At 41.5% G+C, this 24,622-nt stretch overlaps 1 long non-coding RNA gene and 2 pseudogenes across 5 annotated transcripts; 2 read left to right on the plus strand and 1 right to left on the minus strand.

Annotated features, from left to right (window-relative positions):
• The first annotated feature begins 1,188 nt into the window (after positions 1-1,188).
• Gm10777 lies at positions 1,189-23,409 on the plus strand. Of its 5 annotated transcripts, none has more exons than XR_380630.3 (6): positions 1,514-2,602; positions 3,049-3,125; positions 3,946-4,032; positions 16,191-16,317; positions 16,517-16,577; positions 17,129-19,159. It is a non-coding gene; the product is annotated as a predicted gene 10777 (long non-coding RNA). The 5 variants fall into 5 exon arrangements; XR_003948920.1 differs by having other exon boundaries at positions 1,514-1,705; XR_003948921.1 differs by lacking the exon at positions 3,049-3,125 and having other exon boundaries at positions 1,514-1,705.
• On the plus strand, positions 11,526-14,670 carry Gm8290 (annotated as a pseudogene).
• Positions 14,066-14,388, minus strand: Gm46194 (annotated as a pseudogene).
• Positions 23,410-24,622: the final 1,213 nt, after the last annotated feature.

Genomic DNA, 24,622 nt, shown 5'->3' on the forward strand with positions numbered 1-24,622 from the left:
CCTTTGTTTATTACCCATTCTCAGACAGTCTGACCTTGGTTTTACTGCAGAAGGGAATAGCAAGCTGATGCATTAATCTGTTTTATTTTTACTTCTCCAGAACAAGAACATCAACACCTATCCACTGATGCTCATAGACTTCATGTGTCACATCCTACTTGGACAAATGGGACAATTGTGCAGGAATATCCTATTTGTGTTCCCTAATGCCTTAGTCAAATAGCAGTAGTTAATCACAGAGGTAAAAATACTAATGAATTGTGGCAGATGGATGTCATTCTCTTTGTTCTTGTGCCACAGACGCTGTATTAGTCAGGGTTTTACTGATGTGAGCAGACACCATGACCAAGGCAAGTCTTATAAAAAACAACATTTAATTGGGGCTGGCTTACAGGTTCAAAGGTTCAGTCCATTATCATCAAGTTGGGAACATGGCAGTATCCAGGCAGGCATGGCACAGGAGGAGCTGAGAGTTGTATGTCTTCATCCAAAGGCTGCTAGTGGAAGACTGACTTCCAGGCAACTAGGGTGAGGATCTTATACCCACACCCACAGTGACACACCCATTCCAACAAGGCCACACCTTCAGATGGTGCCACTCCCTGGTCCAAGGATATACAAAACATCACAGACGCCATCCCTGTACATTTTTGTTGATACTTAAAAAAAAAAAATTCTGGGTAGTTTCTCAGTCCTCAGAGAATGCTTCATAGTATGCTTTCTTCTTATACAAACTTTGGCTGTTATGGGCTGCCAACTTCTATCAAAACTGAGAGCGAACCAGCCTATAGTAGTAAAACGTATAAGAAGCTCTTTAAGGAATGGAATATTAATCACATTACAGACATTCCTTATCTTCACAGCCAGAGTTCACACTTTTGAAAGGCTAGACCAGGCTGGCCTCAGACTCACAGAGATCCACCTGCCTTTGCCTCCCAAGTGCTGGCATTAAAGGTATGCATCACCATAGCTGGGCGATGCCAAACTTTTAATTTTTGAATCCTAGGTCATCACCCTGGAATCTCCCCTTTGGGGACCATAATTGTGTTTCTGGTCTCAGACCAGAAACTTTTAATGCCCTGCCTCCACCTCCCAAAAGGTGGCATGAAAGGTCATTGCCACCACAGAAAGTTGGGAAAGTGTTAATATTTGGCCAACAGTGTTCAGTTGAGAGACATTCGAGCAATCTTTAGTGAGTCTTATAGACATTGCTAATGCCTGATGAATATCAATCAGGTTGCTTAAATATGACCTCTTTTCAGCTGTGAGCAGGAGGATCACACAGTGCACACAGAGTAACGATGTGTATGCTAGACACCCTATGCCTACACGAGGTAGTGCCTACTGTGTGCAGAAATAGTGCAGGGACAAGTTTGCACTACGGTGTAAGTTCTACAGTCTCTCTGCAGGTCTGTCCAGTAGGACAGTTCTGTACTTGGGGTGGAGCCGCCCAGGGCTGTGTACCACAATGCTGGGTCTATGCAAGCCACTGTAGCTAAGGGAGCCGCTCCTGTCACTCAAGGCCTTACTAGCCACTCAGGGCTTGGATACGGATGCCAGTTAGAATGGAGGCGGGTACTTCCGGTCCGCCATGCTGCAGGCTCCGCTGTGTTTCTGAGGGAGGCTTTGGTGGTTCCGGGTTCCGTGCTGAGACCAGCTGCTAGGAGCTGTGAGGAGAGAGGGCGAGCTGGGGATCCGCGCCATGGTGAGCGGGGCCGCCGTCCCCACGCGGGGAGGATCCGCGGGAGCCCGTGTGGGGTTGTCCCGGGGTGCGGGAACCGTCTGTTGGACGCGGCGCCCGGTGTGATTCCGTTCGTTCACCTGAGGTTACTGAGGGTCTTTGCCCCTCGCAGGCGGAAACCGGACCTCTCCCTGGCACAGGTCCCCTGGCTGCGCCTGCGCACAGCCTGAGAAATTGCTTGGAAACTCTTCGCGTCATTCTGCAGGGCGCGCGCATGCGCGGCTTTTATTGTCAGGGAAGACAAGTGTTCTGACTGGCAGAGCTCTAGTTTCCTTAGCGTCTTCTACAAGTTCTTACTAGGCACTTGACATTCACGCGTAGGGTACATCTACAGTGAATTCTGCGCAGGTCTAAAGACTGTGTCATTAACACATTCGCATGTGTTAATTCACGTGTGTTAGTAAGGCCAGACCCACTGTGTTTCCCTGCCTAAGTTGTCAAAATCGACCGAATATTAATTGCGATTTTGTTCTAATTGTTTTTTTATGTTCTGCTGATCTTTTTATTCTTTCTCAAACAGCACAGTCTTTATCGCAGGTGTAGGGTAACTTAGAAGTCAGACGGTGTCTCTGTGCTGTTTATTCAGCCTTGTGTGCTCATGTTTTCATTCATGATGATGTTTTGTCATCTGTTTTCTGTCGTTCATTGCAGGAATCGTTAGACTCTTCATTTGTTGGATCTATAGCTCAGATTCTGCACTAAAATAATATTGAGACTTCTTGTCTACAATCCTTGAATTTCTCTACTTTGGTTGATTTCATTGATTGTTTTTATAACATAGTTACAGTTTTGGCTCCAGACATTTGTCACATTTCTAGGTATTCCTGTATTCATTCAAAGGGACATGTAAGTGTTATGAGGGTATGTGTTTTTTATTTACTAAATTTCTTTCATGTGCATGAGTGTTTTTGCTTCAATGTATGTGTTCATCAGTTGGGTGTTTGGTACCCACAGAAAACTAAAGAGGACATCAGATGCTCTGCAACAGGAGCTATGGATAATTTTGTGCCACCATGTTAATGCTAGTAACAAATGATATTAGCATGATGCATGTTAGAACAATATCAGTTGTCTCCTTTATCCACTTGTACATGGGCGCTGCCCCTGCCTTTAATGATTTAATATCTTTTTAAATATTCAGTGTTTGCATTTCCATATGCCAAGGTTTCTATTACCACTTGTCTTCTTTCAGAGTCTGAGACAGCTTTGTTCATAGCTGATGTTCTTTGTAAAACATGAGGCCCAACCAGTCCAGGTAGGGCTTTTAAAAAAATAAATTTATGAGAAGGTCTCTTATGTTGATTCAGGTTGCCTTCATCCCACTATGTGGCTATACAGGCCCTGTTCCCTTTCAGAGTCAACATCCTCAACTCTTGGATTAAAGGTTTGTAACATCACACGGTTCTAAAAAAAAAAAAATCTATGTGACTCATGTCGTGGGCTGTCCATAAGGCTCTGTGTGTGGAATATGGCTTCTCCCTTGAGACCAGAATAGAAGGAAAAGTTCATTGTGTCCATTGCAGGGGGAGACAGGCTATGCAATAGCTGAATTATAGGTTGTTTAATTCAGTGAACTGCTGGGGTCTTTGTTATAAAGAAGGTGCTGATGTGTCAGGTGAGTGACTTTCTGTGTACTTTTACTAGCATACATCAATTCAGACCATATGAATGAAGCCAAACCAAATTGGTGGGTCCAATTTTGGGATATTATTTTGGGCTAATGAAATTTTCAATTGAATAACTCTCTCATGTGGGTAAATAAATGCAAATCTGGTTGGCTCTTTTCACTCTGGTAGGGGACTGAGACACAGGGTATTGATTGGCCTGTGTACAGCACCCAGCAGTTAATATTTACACAGGCCAGGCCAGATAGTCACCTATGAATGCATTTTCTCTACCAGGAAAGAATTTATTCTGTTTTAAAGTAAAAATATCTAGCTGATCTTTTATTTATTTCTAATCTCTTTTAAAAGCCAAGTTTCAATATGTGACTTAGTGTGGTGGGTTGAATAGATATGGCTCTCATAGACTCATGTGTTTGAATGCTTGCTTCCTAGGGAGTGGCACTATGAGGAGATGTGGCCTTGTTGGAGTAGGTGTGGTCTTGTTGAAGGAAGTGTGCCACTGTGGAGGTGACCTTTGACTTCTCCTTTATGATCAAATGTGGTCAGTGTGACACGGTCCCCCTCTTCTTCTGCCTGTAGACCAAGACTTAGAACTCTCAGGATCTTCTCCAGCTCCACGTCTGCCTGGATGCTGCTATGCTTCTTGCCATGATGATAATGGACTAAGTAAGTCTCTGAAACTGTAAGCTGGCTCCAATGAAATGTTTTCTTTTGTAAGAATTGCTGTCTGTAGTCTTGGTGTCCCTTCACAACAATGGAAACCTTAACTAATACAGTTAGCCTGTATTTTATTGCTATGACAAGACCATGACAATTCTTATAACAGAAAGCATTTAATTGGGGATTGCTTACAGTTTCAGAAATTTATTCTATTGTCATCATGGTCAAGAGTGTGGTGGCATGCGGCAGGCATGTTAACTGAGAGTTCTACATCTGGAACTGTAGGCAGCAGGAAGAGAGAAAGCCAATGGTCCTGGCTTGGGCCCTTGAAACCTCGGAGTACACCCCAACTGACACTTTCTTCTACAACACCACCCCTCCTATTCTCTGCCAAGGGGTGCCACTCCCTCCTGACTAATTATTGAAACTCAGGTCACGCCCCTAGTCACATACTTCCTCTAAGACCACACTTCCTCCAAGAAGGCCACGTGTCCCGATCCTTCTCAAGCATTGCCACTCCCTGATGACCACTCAGTGAAACATAGGGGCCTACGGGGGTCATTCTCACTCAGACCACTGCAGTATCACTTTCACAATATCATTTTTGTACGTGCATTACTGCTCTCGTCTCTATTTGCTTCTGTTCTCCAGTGCTTCTCACTTATTATGAACTTCATTCAATTTTCTGCAAGTGGTTATTCATTCATTTATTTTTTTAGAACAATGTGTCATGTAGGTAGGTGTCTTAGTTTTTCTGTTGCTATGATGAAACATCATGACCAAAGAACAGGTTGGAAAAGGTTTATTTGGCTTATACTTCCTCATCACTGTTCAGTATTGAAGGAAATCAGGATGGGAACTCAAACAGGGAAAGAACCTGGAGGCAGGAGCTGATTCAGAGGCCATGGAAGGCTTGCTCCCTATGGTTTGCTCAGCCTGCTTTCTTATAGAACCCAGGACCACCAGCCCAGGGATGGCACCACTCCCAGTAGACTGGGTCCTCCCCATTGATTGCTAATTAAAAAAAAAAATGCCTTGCAGGTCTACCTACAACCCAGTCTTGTAGAGGCTTTTTCTAAGCTAAGGTTAGACATGTATCTTTAAGTCAGTCTGTGTTAGTCGGAATAGATAGGTAAAGAGAGAAATGTTTTTTTTTGGTTTTTGTTTTTGTTTGTTTGTTTGTTTTTTTGGTTTTTCGAGACAGGGTTTCTCTGTGTAGCCCTGGCTGTCCTGGAACTCACTCTGTAGACCAGGCTGGCCTCGAACTCAGAAATCAGCCTGCCTCTGCCTCCCAAGTGCTGGGATTAAAGGCGCGCACCACCACGCCCGGCTGAGACATATTTTTTTTAAAGATTTATTTATTATTATTATAATATCTAAGTACACTGTAGCTGTCTTCAGATGCACCAGAAGAGGGCGCCAGATCTCATTATGGATGGTTGTGAGCCACCATGTGGTTGCTGGGATTTGAACTCAGGACCTTGGGAAGAGTAGTCGGTGCTCTTAACCACTGAGCCATCTCTCCAGCCTGAGAGACATATTTTTTTTTAAAAGTTATTTATTTATTTTATCTATACGAATACACTAGCTGTCTTCAGTCACACCAGAAGAGGGCATTGGGTCCCAATACAGATGGTTGTGAGCCACCATGTGGTTGCTGGGAATTGAACTCAGGACCCCTGGAAGAGCAGCTAGTGCTCTTAACCACTGAGCCATCTCTCCAGCCCAGAGAGACATATTTTTAAGCAAGTGATTCTTAGTGTTTTAATCCTGGAATCCTTTAACATAATTCTTCTTTTATGTTGTTGTGACCACAACCTTAAAACAAACATATGACAGTCTGGCAACACTAGGGGACCGCTGCAGAAAGGTCTTTTGATTCTCAAAGGGTTTCAACCCATAGGTTGAGAAACTGTTTCAAGTTCCTTATCAGACTGTCTAAAGTCATTATTCTGTTGCCTCATAAGATAGGAATTTTGTGGCCTGGTGTTTAGCTGTGATATTTATTAGTCTTATTTATCTATCCATCAAGATCATATATTGATAAGGTCATTACAATAAAATATCTGATGAACTTTAAATTGTCTCATAGCCTTATAAATTAAAAAATTTGCTGTTTCTAAAATGTCCAGTTTTTAATTTTTTTTGTAAAATTCCTAAACTTTTTAAAAAGAAGTTTAAAATTTCTCAATTGTATGTTTTCCAGTATTGAAAAAGTACCTGTGTAAAGGGTGAAGTCAGAGAGCACAGTCATTTTTAGAAGGCAAAACCAAGATTTTTTTTTTTTTTTTTTTTTTTTTTTTTTTTTTTTGGTTTTTCGAGACAGGGTTTCTCTGTATAGCCCTGGCTGTCCTGGAACTCACTTTGTAGACCAGGCTGGCCTTGAACTCAGAAATCCACCTGCCTCTGCCTCCCGGGCGCTGGGATTAAAGGTGTGCGCCACCACGCCTGGCCAAAACCAAGATTTAACAGTGTAAACAACTCAGTGTTTCCAAAATCAGTAACAACTGGCTTACTTTTATGTTACAAAGTTGTAAAGGTTTTTGTTTTTTTGTTTTGTACATGACTGTATGGAGGTGCAGTTTTAATACTCACACACACACACACACACACACACACACACACACCCTTGGGTTTTAAGACAGGACAGAAATTAATTATATAAAATCTTTTCCTTATTTTAAAGTATCTTTGGACACGTTTTCTTGGTTAGCTCATGCCCAGTATTACTGCCCAGAATGGCTCCCACCCTGAGTTAGGAGTTTTAAGTTAACTTTTTGATACAGATGTTACAGGTTTTTAACCATACCCAATAACTTATAAGCCATTGATCTATAACCAAAACATGTAGAACATTGTATATGCAAATATTTAAGACCAGTCAGAAACAAACATGTAGTGGCCACATTATACATTTGAAACAGACAGACAAAACTTCCTCCAGTTGTAATTTCAAGAGAAGAGGACCTTGCTACCTGTTGAGTCCAGTTCTCATGGTCACAGTGGTTCTCTTGTGTGACTAGCCACTGAATACCTGCTGTAGAAAGCTGATGTGCAGGTGACTTTTTAAGAGCAGCTTGTACAGATCAGGTGACCTAGGCTTTATTCCCTGGCTCTGTTTCCTCTCTCAGGGTAACCAGGCACTGATATCCACATGCCTGGAATGAAAGCAAAGAAGCTTATGCAGGTGGGGTGTATTTGCAGGATCCAGCCAGCTTGAATGCAGGGGAGAAAAAGCCTTGGAGAGATTCTCAGTGAAACAGCCCTCCTTTGTTGGGGGTAGCAGGGGCCATATGGACTTTGGGAGGTTGGTGGGTTTTCAGTGAGTGTACATCATTAGCTGTGCTGAGGTGCTGGGCACACTCCATTAGCATGAAGAGGAATTCCAGGCGCTTGCTGGGCGTGTCCTCAGGGAGAGAGGAAGCTAAATGTGCAATTTGGTCTCCAGGCTATGTAGCTATCTCAGGGTGGCAGAGGGTTGGGGTTGTAGAGCCTATGTGCACTAGAACATGCAGACTCGAAGGAGGGAACAGTCCTACCTCCTGGTGGTCTCAGGACAAGATTTTTGGGATTTGGACATGTTTCAGCCTCATTCTTGCTCCAGATTGGCTTCCTGAAATTGCACAACTTTCTGGCCTTAACAGTGGCTCAACAGATGCAAAGGTGAAAAAAGCAGCCCGACGTGAGTAGAATGCTATGTCCCTGAGGCCACGGTGAAGTCCTGGCCTGTGCAGCTGCTGAGGCTCATGTCCGGGTCAGAGGGCTTGCAGCAGCAGGTGTCCATGTAGATGTCCATGGCCTGTATTACTACCAAAAGCCATCAGACATCCCTGGTCTGTGCTGGTCCTGCCCCTCCTTGTTGTTTGGAGGGAGAGACTACCCCCGCCCCAGCCCTTGCCACCTATATCAAGCAGGAGAGCTGGCCTTGCCACTCAGTGGCTGCAGCACTTGGGAGGGCTTGGCCTATGCCTTGCTTAAGCAGGACAGTAAAGCTGGCCCTGGTGGTATGGGTGTGGGTGAGCTGTTGGTGTGACCAACTTAGCTACCACTCAGGTTAATATCCAGGGCTATGAGTTAAGTCAACCCAACATCTACTTCATCTTTGAACTGCTGGGGCACATGAAGGGGGCTTCACTTGCAGATTTAAAGTTCCAGGATCTCCACAACAGAGGACAACAGGATATCCGAGGGGGATTCGGGGAGGTAGTAGAGGCCAGAGGACTCAAACCAGATCAGTCACTCATTGCAATGAACATTTGCAACTCAGATGTGTGGACAAAAGTTTATACTGTGAGACACATTGTGCTACATACACAATGGCTTCCACAACAAGATTTTTTTCTGGGGTGGAGGGAGTTGAAAGGGCAGAGGGCTGAAACAAAGGGGCAGGCAGATGAGAGGTATTGGGGTACATGATATGAAATTCACAAAGACTAAAAAGTGGCTGTCATGGTTTGCATATGCTCATCCCATGGAGTGGCACTATTAGAAGGTGTGGCCTTGTTGGAGGAAGTGTGTCACTGTGGGGGTGGGCTTGGAGATCTTCCTGGTTGCCCGAGGATGCCCAGTCCGTTCCTGGCTTCCTTTGGGTAAAGATATAAAACCCTCAGCTCCTCCTACACCATGCCGGCCTGGATGCTGCTATGCTTCTGCCTTGATGATAATGAACTGAACTTATGAACCTGTAAGCCAGCCCCAATTAAATGTTGTCTTTATAAGATTTGCCTTGGTCATGGTGTCTGTTCATAGCAGTAAAACCCTAACTAAGACAGTGGCTGTGGAGCGTTTTCTTAATTAGTGATTGATGCAGGAGGGCCCAGCCAAATGTAGTTGTGCCATGCATGGGCTATTGGTCCTGTGTTCTGTATGAAGGCAGACTGAGCAAGCCATGGGGAGCAAGCCAGAAAACAGCAAACTTCTATGGCCTCTGCCTCCAGATTCTTCCATGGCTTGGGTTTCTTTTTTTTTTTTTTTTTTTTTTGGGTTTTTCGAGACAGGGTTTCTCTGTATAGCCCTGGCTGTCCTGACCTCACTTTGTAGACCAGGCTGGCCTCGAACTCAGAAATCCGCCTGCCTCTGCCTCCCGAGTGCTGGGATTAAAGGCGTGTACCACCACGCCCGGCCTGGCTTGGGTTTCTGTTCTAACTTTTTGATAATGAACTGTATTTTAGTTAGGGTTTTACTGCATCTAGGCAGGCATGGTGCAGGAGCAACTGAGAGTTCTACACCTTCATCTGAAGGCTGCTAGAAGAATACTTCTAGGCAGCTAGGATGAGGGTCTTAAGCCCACACCTGCAGTGACATACCTACTCCAACATATCCCGAGCTTATCCCCGTCCCGCGGGAAATAAACACAGGACACACCAGATTCTTCCACGGTTAACTTTTACTTCTATATCATATTGAGGTAGACAAAGAAGGCTCAGAAAGTGTGTGGCTTAAATACTTTTGGTGACGTGTCTAAACTAGGACTGGTAGCAACACCCATGATCCTCATGCACCCTGGGGATAGGTTAAAGCCCCCAGGGGTTGGGCAAAAGCTGGCATAAGCTTTATATGGTTTAGCACCATCTAGTGGCGGCACATATATTGCAGCCCTTTACACCAACAAGTCCATACCTCCTAATAGGGCTACTTTCTGGGCCAAGCACATTCCACTCCCTGGCCCCCATAGGCTTGTTCAAACATATGAGTCCATGGGGGCCATATCTAGCCACAGCATAATAAAAAGTACATTTAATCCAACTTCCAAAATCCCCATAGCATTCTCAACAATGTTAAAAGTCCAAAGTTCAAAGTCTCTTCTGAGATCCATCTAGTCACTTAACTGTAATCTCCAAAGCAAGACAGGAAACTGGCTGGGCAAACCCCAGACTCTACATTTCCATGTCTGATGTCAAAGTGGTCTTCAGATCTCCAACTCCTTTTTCATCTTTGTTGACTGCAACAAACTTCTTTCTTCTGGGCTGGTTCCACTCTTTCTTAGCAGCTTTCCTCAGCAGATATCTCATGGCTCTGGCATCTCAAACATCTTGGGGCCTTCAAGGCAACTTCAATACTATACCTTTTTGTTCTAATGCCTGGGATCCAAACATGATCTTCTGGACTCCTCCAAAGGGTCAGCATCACTTCTTCAGCTCTGCTCTCTGTAGCACTCTAAGCTCAGGTTGATCCACTCCATTGCTGCTGCTGTTCTTGGTGATCATCCCCATGGTAGTGGCATCTCCAATATACTAGGGTCTTCCACTGCAACTAGGTTTTACCAATAGTCTCTCATAGGCTCTCATCATGGTGCCAAGCCTCAACTCCTTTGCATGTTCCCTTCAGTCCTGGGCGATCAACTACAACTGAGGCTGCATCTTCACCAATGGCCTTCCATGAACTCTCACAGTGCCAAGCCTTAGCTGCTCTTCATGACCCCTTCATGCCTTAAAAACAAGTTCCACTTGAGTGACTCTTACACATTACCAAGTACGGCTGCAGCATGAGGTACAACCTTGGCTATCTTTGGAACACAGCCTCTTTGTTCTCAGAAAAACTTCCCAGAACATTTCACTTCAGTGATGCCGATCTCTTCTTAATCACCACTAATTTCTTAGCTCCAGCTAACCAGCATCAATTGTCCTAGTAGTCCCTTCTATTCTGGACTCTAAAGCCAGAGCCACATGGCCAAAACTGTGGATTTCTGCTGCTTGTTGGGGCTGGAACATGGCTCTCTTGTTCGATTACATTATCACCAGCTTTCTGTTCTTCAACACCTTCACTGCCTAAGTTTGGTTGTCCTGGAACTTGCTCTGTAGACTAACTTTGAACTCAGAAATCTGCATGTCTGTCTCCTAAACACTGGGATTAAAGGTATGGTCCACCAAGTCTGGATTTAAATTTTTCTTCACTTAGACCCTGCTTTTTCCCAGGATGGCCTTGAACTCAGAGATTTGCTTGGCTTTATCTCCTGGGATTAAAAGCTCGAACTACCATGCCTGGATCTAAATTTAGCTGGGTAGGATCTTGCCCCAAAGCCCCACTCCCTTCATCTGCTGTCTTCTAGAACCCAGGATTAGGATCCATTTCACTTCCTGGTACCTGTTTAATACTTGAACCATATATTTTTTATTTTTCCTTTCTAAGCTTGCTCCACTTGTTTAAAATCCTCTTCATGGGACTTAACCAGAAAACAAAGTCTATGATGGGATTAAAGGTATGGTCCACCAAGCCTGGATTTAAGTTTTTCTTCACTTTGACTCATTTCTGAGACTTCCTTTGTCAGTGCAATTAATCTGATTCTTTTCACCTTAGCCTCAGGTAGACTCTTCAGACAAGGGCAAAAAGTAGCCACATTCTTCACCAAAATAGCACAAAAATGGCCTCTAGGCCACATATTGAAATTCTCCACTGAAACTTCTTGGGCCAGGTCTGCACAATTCAAATCACTCTTAGTAACAAAGTCTTTCATATTCCTACTAGGATTGCTCATTAAGCCCCATTTAAAGCGTAGCACTGCTTTGCAAATCCAAAGTCCCCAAATCTACATTCTTCCAAACAAAAGCATGGTCAGGCCTGTCACAGCAATACCCAACTCCAGCCACCAACTTTTGGCTTAGGGTTTTACTGCTGTGAACAGACACCACGACCAAGGCAAGTCTTATAAAGACAACATTTAATTGCTGCAGGCTTACAGGTTTAGAGGTTCAGCTCATTATCATCAAGGTGGGTACATGGCCCCATCCAATCAGGTGTGGTGCAGGAGTTTTATATCTCCCGCTGAGAGTTCTACATCTTCATCTGAAGGCTGCTAGCAGAATACTGGTTTTCAGGCATCTAGGATTAGGGTCTTAAGCCCACCCCCACAGTGACACATTTCCTCCAACAAGGTCACACCTCCTAATAGTGCCACTTCCCGGGCCAAGCCTATACAAACCATTACAAACTGTAATATGAAAATGTGAGTAAAAAAAAACCCCTTTTGCTCCCTCCCCCCAAAATGATTGCAATCTGGCATTAGTTACTCATAGTTTAAGGACTGTAAAATCCAGAATACAGAAAAAACATCTTGAATAGTTGATAATGAAACAATATTAGAATGTTCTTTTTCCATACCTTGTTCATGTCAAAGCAACTAAGAAATGAATATAAAACTACAGGTTCCTAGAATATGCTTGGGTAGACATAAGAATGGATGCCACAGGTGGAAGAGAGGAGTCATTACTGTCTTAGGGGGAAACAGGCATGGAGATTCTCGGGGGTGGTGTGAGGTTAGGCTGTAAGACCCAGCTTCACCTGTATCTGCAGCCTCCAGCTGTGCTAGCTGCTCACTGGCAGCAGCTCACTTAGCTCCCAGCAGGCTGTTTTGGTTCCCCTGGGGTGTGTGTTTGCCCAAGGTTGAATGTCTAGGCTGATGTAAATTCACATGAGTCTTTGAGGTCTAAGCATTGTAGATCATTAGCAGTTTCCTTTGATAACTGATAACTATTTGTTGAAGCCACACAGCTAATAGAATTTCTCATTTGGCTGGGGAAGCGAGTATATACATCAGGTAAATCAATGTGTAAAATAAATCAAAGCAAACACACAGCGTGGAAGTCTGACATCTCCTTAGTGGACTGGAGTGACACCAGGAAATTTATGGGTGTTGACCGTTCAGTTTATGCCATGTGGTTTCAATAATCTATAAATTACATGGCATTTATCCTTTTTTATGAAACCATGGTGAAGAAGAGAAGTTGCAGAGAGAAAGAGCCATCTAAACTCTTTGAAACTGAGACGCAGAGCTGCAAGATATGGGTTTTGCCTAGAAAGATTTCAGTCTTTCCTTGGTCCAGGTTTTTTTTTTTTTGTTTTATTCCTTTTCTCTTTGTTGGAAAGAGTATGTGTATTCTGTGCCATTGTGCAGCCATATATATATATAAAATATGATATCACAGTCAAGATCTTGCCTGGAGCCTTTTCGCCACGATGGCGCCAAAAGCGAAGAAGGAAGCTCCTGCCCCTCCCAAAGCTGAAGCCAAAGCGAAGGCCTTGAAAGCTAAGAAGGCGGTGCTGAAATGCATCCACAGCCACAAAAAGAAGATCCGAACGTCACCCACCTTCCGGCGGCCCAAGACCCTGCAGCTCCGGAGGCAGCCAAAATATCCTCAGAAGAGTGCGCCCAGGAGAAACAAGCTTGACCACTATGCAATCATCAAATTCCCACTGACCACTGAGTCAGCCATGAAGAAAATAGAGGACAACAACACTCTTGTGTTCATTGTGGATGTCAAGGCCAACAAGCATCAGATCAAACAGGCTGTCAAGAAACTCTATGACATTGATGTGGCCAAAGTCAATACCCTGATAAGACCTGACGGAGAGAAGAAGGCGGATGTTTGCTTGGCTCCTGATTATGATGCCCTAGATGTGGCCAACAAGATTGGGATCATCTAAACTGAGTCCAGATGGCTAATTCTAAATATACTCTTTTTTTTTCACCATTAAAAAAAAAATCTTGCCTGGAGTGTCAGAAAAACCTTTGGACATTGGAACAATGTTGGTACTATTCCATAATATGGCAATCTTTGAAGTAAAACTAAATATGTTTTGCGTAATGGGATGACTGGAATAGGCTCTACACAGGAGCATGCCATGACCTGTGTTGAAATGTGGTAGGCTGAATGACAACTCTTCCCAGGTAGGATGGTTTATTTGAACATTTGCCTCATGTTTGTGGCTTTCATTGCAGTGCTTATGGAACCTTAGGAGGAGGAGCCTTTCTGGAGGAGGTTAGTCTCTGGGGAAGGGTGTTGAGTGCTTATTTTCTCACCACACTTCATCTTTTTACGAATTCTGGTGGTTCAAACTGAGCACCATGCTTTCTTCTCATGCATCCACACCTTTCCACCATTACACACTCCATCCCTGAAAAGTGTAAGGTAGAATAGAAGCAGTTGCTCACTAAGCTAATTTTCTGGCCTTACATATTTTATTTTTATATTGCTGGCTGATAGAATTAATTTTTTAAGGGGTTGAAAGGTCAAGATTTTATTGTCTTCATAACAAAATTGGCTTAGAACTTGATCAGTTGGCTCTTTCTCATCTTATTTCCTCCCAGTTAAAAATGCTTGCATCTCTTAATAGCCAGCATCCTCTTAGATCTTCAGTTGGGCTCAACACATTCAAGTCTCAGCACAATCTTCTATGTAGTTTTAAGCCTTTTTGTGGAAAATAGGCTTAGTCTGCCCACCAAAAACACACTGTTTCCTGTTATAATGCTGCTTTCCCTGGATATACAAAGAATCATTGCTCTTTTTGTACTGTGTCACCTTGTGGGATTGGTGCTTCCCCATATTTCTTGCAGAATGTCTGGTGGGTCTTAGGAACATCCACCATGTTTGCAGGACTGCTATCAGCTCAGAAAGCATAATTAGGTTTTGTACGTGTCACTCCGTTCCTCCTGTGCCGAGCTTTGCTCACAGCTTGACTTTGGAACCTTGGCAGAGGGTATTGTTTTCACCAGGATGGCATCCATTCGTGACATTAATACTGAGGCTTCAGGATCATCGCATTGCAGTTCAACATTCTTGCTACCTTTGTGGAGTTTTGATTTTGAAAAAAACAGAACAAAAAACATGGGCTGGCGAGATGACTCAGTGGGTAAGAGCACTGACTGCTCTTCCAAAGGTTCGGAGTTCAAATCCCAACAATCATATGGTGGCTCACAATCACCCCTATGAGATCTGACCACCCTCTTCTGGTGTGTCTGAAGTCAGCTACAGTGTACTTATGTATAATTAATAAATCTTAAAAAAGTGCATGAATCTTTTGTGCATATGTGTACATATATATATATATATATATATATATATATATATATATATATATATATATATATGTTCACATATACATGTATATAGATGTATACCGCTTGTGTGCCTGATGTTTCCTGAAGTGAGAGGAGAACATTGGATTCTCTTGATCTGGAGTTATGAATGGCTGGGAACTTTCAAGCGAGTGTTAGGATTTGATCCAGGTCCTCTGCAAAAGCAACATGTGCTCCTAACTGCTGACCCATCTTTCTTCCTTATGGTTTTTGGTGTTGATTTTGGATCAATATTTATTTGCCAATATTTTTGAAAACTCTTGACCTCTTAGTCACTTACTAAAAATGTTTTCTTTTGTAGGGATATTATATTTCCCTTATAACTTATGATAGGCTATTATTGAGCTGAAGTACATTTTAACTCTTTGCAGGAATTTTGATTGAGCCCCTGCGTGCTTTCTTTCTCATTCTTTTTGTTGTCGTTTGTTTTGAGGGTCTCATGAAGTAGCACTGAGTGTCATGGAAATCACTACATAGACTAAGATGGCCTAGAAATTAGAGATTCACTCCTCTTTGCCTCTTGAGGTCTGGGATTAAAGGTGTACATCACCACATCCATCTTCTTCATCTTTTTTGAAGTTAGTAATTTTTATACAATTTTGCTAAAGCATACTCTGTGAGCAGTTTGAGTGTCTCTCTGTATTATCTGTTAGTAGTCACCTTTTCTCAATGGCCTATGGAATTCAGTGGGTCTGTCTTACACGCGTTCACGACCAGCCAGGAAGAACGCAGCAAACCGGAATCTTCTGCGGCAAAGCTTTATTGCTTACATCTTCAGGAGCCAGAGCGCAAGAGAGCAAGAGCTCTATTGCTTACATCTTTAGGAGCCAGAGCGCAAGAGAGCAAGAGTGCAAGAGCAAAAGCAAGAGAGCAAGAGAGCAAGAGCCAGAGCAAGAGAGAGAATGGCGAAACCCCGTCCCTTTTAAGGAGAATTGTCCTCCGCCTAGGACGTGTCACTCCCTGATTGGCTGCAGCCCATCGGCCGAGTTGTCGTCACGGGGAAGGCAGAGCACATGGAGTGGAGAACTACCCTTGGCACATGCGCAGATTATTTGTTTACCACTTAGAACACAGGATGTCAGCGCAATCTTGCAACGGCGAATGTGAGGGTGGCTTCCTACAGGTCTGAAAATGAGTGGTGTGATCCCCCTTTTCTGTTTACTTGTAAAATGACTTGCTGACTGCATTTGAAATTCTGTGATAAGGAATAAATGCGTAGAGCACCCAGAATTATGTAAATATATTCTCAGTGAATGTATATTTACAATGCAGTCTCACCATGTCTATTATGTACATGTGTGGGCTATTTTAGGATGCAGTGACCTATGAGGATGTGCATGTGAACTTCTCTCATGAAGAGTGGGCTTTGCTGGATTCTTCCCAGAAGAGTCTCTACAGAGATGTGATGCTGGAAACCTACTGGAACCTCACTGCTATCGGTAAGAATATTAGTTTTCTTTCACTTTCTAAACAAGGGAACAAGCGTTTCTTGGTTATTGGTGCACTGTGATTTCTATTGTGACAGAGGAAGAATGTGGTGAATAATCAGACATGCTTCTCAACTTCACCAAAGATTCTGACTTAAAATTTGCATACTATCTAATAATATATCATAAATTTTCTGGTCCTGTATTTTAGGTTACAAATTGGAAGACCACAATGTTGAAGAATACTATCAAAGTTATAGAAGACATAGAAGGTAAATTTCATGTGCAAGCTGATATAATTGTATCACTGAAGAAAATTTAATTTACCTTTAAGTTTTAAAGAAAAGCAACAGTGTAAATAAGTACAGCATTATATATATTGATGATTAATAAATTCTCATAAGACCGTGTACTTGAGTTTTAGGTAGCTGAGCTGTGTTTATAAGGCATTCTTTTTAGAAACAAGACAAGGAAACAATATCTTAATACATGACACTATTTTAGACAACCTGAGAGAACCACATTGTTGAAATGTCAATTTATTTGTTTCATCTCATTCAAGTATTATAAAAAGCCTGCCCATTGGTTATGGGATTAGTGTATGTCTAAGACTTTATAAGCAAATAGTCCATAGTAAAGCTAGTGTTGCTCATATACTTCTAGTGACTTTCCAAAGTTTAGTGAGAACAACAGTTTATGGGAAGCAAGAAGGTTGCAGTCATGGAGAAACCTTAATCCCTATAGTACATATCTACGTGGAATGAAAACTTCACCTGTGTGTATGCAGTGTGAAACCTTTTGTTTGTTATTTCTCTTTTAATAGGTATAACATCTGTCATTGTGGATACAAGCCTTGTGAGCATAAGGGATATGGAAAGAACCAATATATCTTTGCCTGTAACAATTTTCTTCAAATATATGATAGAATCCAAACTGAAGAGAAACCGTATGGATGTAGTCAATGCAGTAAAGCCTTTGCAAATTTCCGTAGTCTTCGAAAACATGAGAAAAACCATACTAGAGAAAAACCCTATGAGTGTAGTCAGTGCAGTAAAGCCTTTGTAAGTCGCAGTTCTCTTCAAATACACGAAAGAACGCATACAGGAGAGAAACCCTATGACTGTAATGAATGTGGAAAAGCCTTTTCAACTCGCAGTCATCTTCAAATACATAAAAGAACTCATACAGGAGAGAAACCCTATGATTGCAGTGAATGTGGAAAAGCATTTGCACGTAGCAGCAATCTTCTAATACATAAAAGAAGTCATACAGGAGAGAAACCCTATGGTTGCAATGAATGTGGGAAAGCGTTTGCATGTCGCAGTCATCTTCAAATACACAAAAGAACTCACACTGGAGAGAAACCTTATGATTGTGATGAATGTGGGAAAGCCTTTGCAACTCGCAGTCATCTTCAAATACATGAAAGAACTCACACTGGAGAGAAACCTTATGAGTGTAATCAATGCGGTAAAGCCTTTATAGGTCGCAGTCATCTTCAAATACATAAAAGAGTGCATACTGGAGAGAAACCTTATGAGTGTAATCAATGTGGTAAAGCTTTTGCATATAACAGTGATCTTCATCGACATGAAATAATTCATACTGGAGAGAAACCCTATGGATGTAATCAATGTGGTAAAGCCTTTGCAAGTCGTAGTAGTCTTCGAAATCATGAGGAACATCATACTCTTGAGAAACCATATGAATGTACTCTATGTGGTAAAGCCTTTGCATATTGCAGTAATCTTTATATACATGAAAGATGTCATACTGGAGAGAAACCGTATGTATGTACTCAGTGTGGTAAAGCCTTTGCACGTCGCAGTCACCTTCATATACATGAAAGAATTCATGCTGGAGAGAAACCTTATGAGTGTAATCAATGTGGAAAAGCTTTTCTACTTCGCAGTAGTCTTCAAATACATGAAAGAACTCATACTGGAGAGAAACCTTATGTATGTAATCAATGTGGTAAAGCCTTTGCACGTCAGAGTCTTCTTCAAATACATGAAAGAAGTCACACTGGAGAGAAACCTTATGAGTGTAATCAATGCAGTAAGGCCTTTGTATGTCGCAGTAGTCTCCAAATGCATGAAAGAACTCACACTGGAGAGAGACCTTATGAATGTAATCAGTGTGGAAAAGCCTTTTCACGTCGCAGTCTTCTTCAGAAACATGAAAGAAGTCATAGTGGAGAGAAACCTTATGCGTGTCATCAATGTGGTAAAGCCTTTGCAAGTCGTAGTAGTCTTCGAAATCATGAAAAACATCATAATATTGAGAAACCTAATGAATGTAATCAGTGTGCTAAAGCGTTTACGTCTCTTCCACCATCTTCAAATATATGAAAGAAACCACACTGAAAGAACCTCTGAGTGTATTCAATGTGGAAAATCCTTTACAAGTCACAGTTACTCAGTGTGGTAAAGACTGCATATTGGAGTAGTCTTCATTATCACAGAACATGTCATACTAGAGAACTCCTATGAATGGAATTGAAACAGTAAAGCTTTGGCACATCAGTGTAATCTTCAGATGCATCAAAAAACTTATACTGGAGAGAAACCTTAAAATGTAATCAATGGGACAATACCTCTGCATCTTATAGTCGTCTTCAAAGGAATTAAAGAATTCTTACAGGAGAGAAACACCATGAAATCTAATACATGTAGTAAGGGCTTGCACAACAAGCATATTATTCCTCCTGAGTCATCTCACTGGTGCTTATAAGATTAGTAGAACCATTTCATTCTTAGAATACTGTCTTCTTTTTAGATTGTATACAAAGTGTTACCGAAGTATAGAAGAACACAGAAAAACTTGAATAATAAAACATACTTTCAAATGAAAATGATATTTATACTGCCATCCATTTTTGTGGGTTATCTTATCTTATTCTGAGGAACAAATACTTGTTTTTAGCACTTTCTCAGAACCACAAATTCGTCCAGAGAATGTCCTCAGTGAGTGAAGGTAGCCGCAGTTAGGGCTGATGAGCTCATCTGGGAGACCCAAAGTCCTCACGTGAGTTCATTTTCCTCTCCGTTTCCTGTGTGTACTACTGTTTCTAATGTGTGCCACTGTAGGTGAAGCTAGTGGTCTCCAATATCAAGAGGCCTGGTGATTCTGTTGTGGGAAATTTGGTCATTTGCAAAGGCACTGTGACCAAGCTGCTCAGAAGGTCTCAGATCTCAAAATATCTGGTGCATTAATTGTGAGAAATACTGTACTTGCTTCATAAAACATTTGTTCAGGGTCAAAGCATCTCTAAGGGTAATGGCTTTTGTTAATATAAACCAGAAAAACAGCCTAGGCTTCCAGATGTGTGCAGGCAATGTGTGTGCAGGCAATGTGGCAAGTGTTGCCATTGGACCCCTAAGTGTAGGTCCAGCAGAGATATCCAAGGCAATTTTCTTATCATTGAAAAATGCAAGACCTGGTCTGAGGTCTTGCAGCCAAAAAGTACGAGGTGTGTGTTTCTTGTAAGCCATGAAATAATAATCAGGCAGAAAACCTTCGATTAATATTGCAGATCTAGTGCATGCTACTGCAAAGTAGCATGCAAGCACTGCTGCATGTGCTTCTAGTGCAAGTACTGCTGTAGACTTGGCCATATATAAACATCTTACTCTACCCCCCAAAATTTAATGTTACAAAATATCTACAGGGTTTATGGTCCTTTACCTGCTAGGACAGTAGGAATGACTTAGGAAAGGAGTGGATTGACTTTCCAAAGGTCCATTGTGCATCCAGGAATTATAGATGAAGATTTCAAAGAGGAAATTAAAATTATGGCCTATGTAAAAAATGAGATGCATTTTAATGCAGGTGATAGGATTGCTTGGCTGCTACTGTTTCCCTATATCAAAGCCAGACCTGCACTAGTAGAAAAAACAGAAGGGGTTGAAAGTACTGGGAAACATGTGTTCTGGCGAACAGTTGTTTATGATGAGAGGTCAAAATTAAAATAGCAGGTAAATGGTATTGAAATAGAAGGTTTGGTGGGTAGAGGAGCAGATATAACTATTATTTTACAAAGGTCTTGGAATTCATAGTGACCCACTTTAAAAAGTTTATACACAGTTTCTGGGAATTGGGAAGTTACTAAAAAAGAAGTGTGAGATGGCTTAAATGTGTGGGACCAGAAGGTTAAATTAGGAAAGTTACGACCTTATGTGGCTGATATACCCGCACATTTATGGTGAATGGATCTTTTACAACATTTGGGTACTCAGTATAATATTCCTGCATTTCCAGAGAGCACCCCTGATGAAATTAGGGGTGAAATGGTAGATGTTCTTGGGGAAGGCATTGACACACACACACACACAAACACACACACACACACACACACACACACACATCCATATATATCTATATCTATCTCAGTCATGAAAACCAACCCCAGGCCGTGTCAGTTGTCCAAACACGTCATCACAGGGATGGAGTTTCCAAATTTGTAAACAAAGCCACTGCTGAAATTATATCAATGGCCCTACCCTTAAAGTGGTTGGCTGACAAGGCTATGTGAGTAGATCAGTGACCCTTAACTAAAGAGTACGTTACAGGCAGTAGAGTAGCTGGTACAAGAGCAGCTGAAGATGTGCTTGCTTTGGCAGTACATATACTAAAGAGCAGCTGCAGGCTCAACAGAGTCTACCAGCCCATGGAGCCCTCTGTGTTTGTTATAAAAGAGAAATCAGGAAAATGGAGGATGTTAACAGATTTAAGAGCAGTGAATAGACTAATTCAACCAATGGATTCGTTACAGCCTAGATTTCCTTTACCTTCTTTATTACCTAAGCCATGACCTATGATACTAATTAATTTAAGAGAGTGCTTTCTTATCCCCTTGCAAGAGCAAGATAGGGAATGGTTTGCTTTAATAGGGCCTACTTACAATAATAGTGGTCCAGTAAAAAGGTGTCAGTGGAAAGTTCTTCCACGAGGAATATTCCAACTTCATGCCAATATTTTGTGCTACAACTGTTAGAAATAATTTGTAAGCAATTTTCTCAATTCATCATTTATCATTACATGGATTTTTTTTGGGGGGGGGGCTAATTCTGATGCAGATACTTTAGATGAAATATTTAAGGAAGCGTAAAGAATTCTGCCATGCATGGGTTTATGGATTGTTTCTGAAAAATTACAGAGAGGAGATTCTATTGACTATTTCTGTTATGAAATAACAGAAAATTCAACCACAAAAGTTACAAATCAGAAAGATCAGTTGCAAACTCTTATTGATTTTCAAAAATTAATGGTAAATATTATTAGGCTATAGCCTACCATTAGATTAACTACTCAAGAGTTAATCCAATTTGTTTCAAATTGTTAAGTAATTTAAGAAATTTGTTTTAAATTACTTAAATTTGTTTTAAATGTACAATATAATTGATTTAATTATAGTAATTATACAGTTATTTTGATGTATTGGTATATTTGCATATTAAACACACAATTAATTAACTGTATAAGTAATAGAATAAATTGGACTTAAAACAGGCTGTCTTAGTCAGGGTTTCTATTCCTGCACAAACATCATGACCAAGAAGCAAGTTGGGGAGGAAAGGGTTTATTCGGCTTACACTTCCATACTGCTGTTCATCACCAAAGGATGTCAGGACTGGAACTCAAGCAGGTCAGGGAGCAGGAGCTGATGCAGAGGCCATGGAGGGATGCTTACTGGCTTGCTTCCCCTGGCTTGCTCAGCCTCCTCTCTTATAGAACCCAAGACTACCAACCTAGAGATAGTCCCACCCACAAGGGGCCTTTCCCCCTTGATCACTAATTGAGAAAAATGCCTTACAGTTGGATCTCATGGAGGCATTTCCTCAACTGAAGCTCCTTTCTCTGTGATAACCCCAGCCTATGTCAAGTTGACACAAAACTAACCAGTACATAGGCCAAGAAGGTTCACAGTCAAAGCAGAGAGCGTTAACTCTGGAAGAATGGAGAATACAGGATGTATGCAGATCACAAACTTGATTGTTTTTGGTTCTTTTGTCTTCAACTCAATTCTCCTACTGGGCTTATCATGCAAAGTCCATAACGAAGGACTCTAGGTGAGGAAGTATGGAACATTGTCTAAAAGAATATTGAAAAGGAAGATGAACTAGGCTAAAAGATCCACATTCAATTCTGGGTCACTTGGCCATTAATTTGGACTGTTTCCAAATACTTAAGAACAATAAGGAGGATATTAATATTGAGTTCTAGACTGACTCAAAGCTGGGTAATCAAACCTGAAAACTGGTTAAAGAGCCAAAAAATAGAAAAGTAAAATAAAAGGAATATTTTTCCTGTTCAAGTAAAATTGAAAGTAAAAACAGTACCACCAATTCCTGTCCAGGTGACAGTCAGTCCCCTCAGCTCCTTTATTGTAGTTCCTTTTAGCTATCCATACTCCATTGCCTGAAAATCCCCCTGAAGATGGGGAAAAGACGTGATCATCAATCTAATCTTAAGTTCCCACCGTTTCTTGATGAAGACCAAGAGAGCCTGTGTCCAAGCTAACTTTACAATGGAGGGAAGCTAGGGCACACAGGGAAGAGAAATTTGTTTATAAATTCTTTCCTTGCCTCATGTACATCATATTTCAAGTAAATTTAGGCAAAATCAAAATGTTTAATTCCTAATTACCCACTAAGCAATCTATTTAAAACCCTGGATAGAATTATCTCAAGAAGCAAGGGAAAAGCTACAGCTATTGAATTCAGACCAAAGGAGGCATTTCTGTATTATCTGGATCCTTAATTGCCTTTAAACTTACTTATTTTACCCATAAAATACAGGTTATAACACAAGACAATAAACCTTTGGAATGGATTTATTTATACCATAATGGTCAGAAAATATTAACTGCTTTTCTTAGTCTTCATGCTTAATTATCAGAGTGGATGACTTGGTGCCAGCGATTGCGTGGGTGTGGTGCCTGCTGTGGTCGGTGTGTTACCCCTAACTAACAATGAGGTTTTAAGAGTGTTATACAGACTATGAATTTTCAAATTTTGTTTGTAGATTACCACAGAAGGATAGGAATTCATTATCCAGCTGGCAAGATGTGGGATTCCCTCATATGAACTGAATTTGTTATTACAAAAGCTGTCCAAACTTCTCCCATTCCACAGGCAGATACTAAGTCATGGATGGCTAATCAAATGGTATAGGAGGGATTCAGCTTCCAGATACTTTTTATCCATCAATCTATTAATACTTCATTTTCCTCAGCCCAACAATTGGATCTAGTGATTTGATTCCTCTATTATTGCTAATTAATAAACCCTTATAAATCATTTCAGATTCTGTTCATGTTGTAGGATTATTTGCAGCAGTAGATACTGCTTTAATTTTATCTTCCTTTTATGTTTCCATTACAGTCGAACTGTAACATCTGTTTAAAATCTGCCCACATCCTTTGTTTCTTACTCATATTCATGCATAGTGTAACCTCCCTGGTTTTATTGTAGAAGGGAATAATCAAGCTGATACATTAACCTGTCTTATTATTTGCTTCTCTCGAACAGGAACATCAGCACCGACCTACTAATGTTCATAGACTTCATGTGTTACATCCCATTTACAGAAACATGACAATTGTGCAGGAATATCCTACTTGTGCTTCCTTACACTGTCACAGTCATATAGTTGGTGTTAATCCCAGAGGTAAGAATACTGATGAATTATGGCAGCTGGATGTCATTTACTTGGCTCCTGTGCCACGGATGCTATCCCTGTACATTTTCACTAATACATTTTCCCTGTTTCTCAGTCCTCAGAGAATGGTTCTGCCGTATATTCTCTTATACAAACCTTGGCTGTTATGGGCTGCCTACTTCTATCAAAACTGACAATGAATCAGTCTACAGTAGTAAAAAGTTTAAGATGCTCTTTAAGGAATGGAATATTAATCACATTATAGACATTCCTTATCTTCACAGCCAGAGTTCACACTTTTGAAAGGCTGGACTCTTTCAATTTTATCTATTTATTCAATTCTACACAGGATATCACACTGTAGCCTAAACTGACCTAAATTCACAATATACCTCTGACTGTGCTGGAACTCATAGAATCCTCCTGCCTCAGCATTCTAAGTGTTGTGATTACATGAGTGAGCCAAAGTGCTGTTTCCATTTCTTTAAAAGCAACAGGACTAATAGCCGGAGGGAGGACCACTTTTAGGTGTTATAATTTGTGTATTTCCAAAGCAGACCCCAAAATGTCAGTGGCAAATTTGTTATGACCCCTACTTGGCCAAGTGTGGTATAATAACATTGTGTGAGGAACAGGGAGGGCATGCAGAGAGGCA

Source organism: Mus musculus, chromosome 10 (assembly GCF_000001635.26).
Source record: "Mus musculus strain C57BL/6J chromosome 10, GRCm38.p6 C57BL/6J".
Classification (NCBI taxonomy): Eukaryota; Metazoa; Chordata; class Mammalia; order Rodentia; family Muridae; genus Mus; species Mus musculus.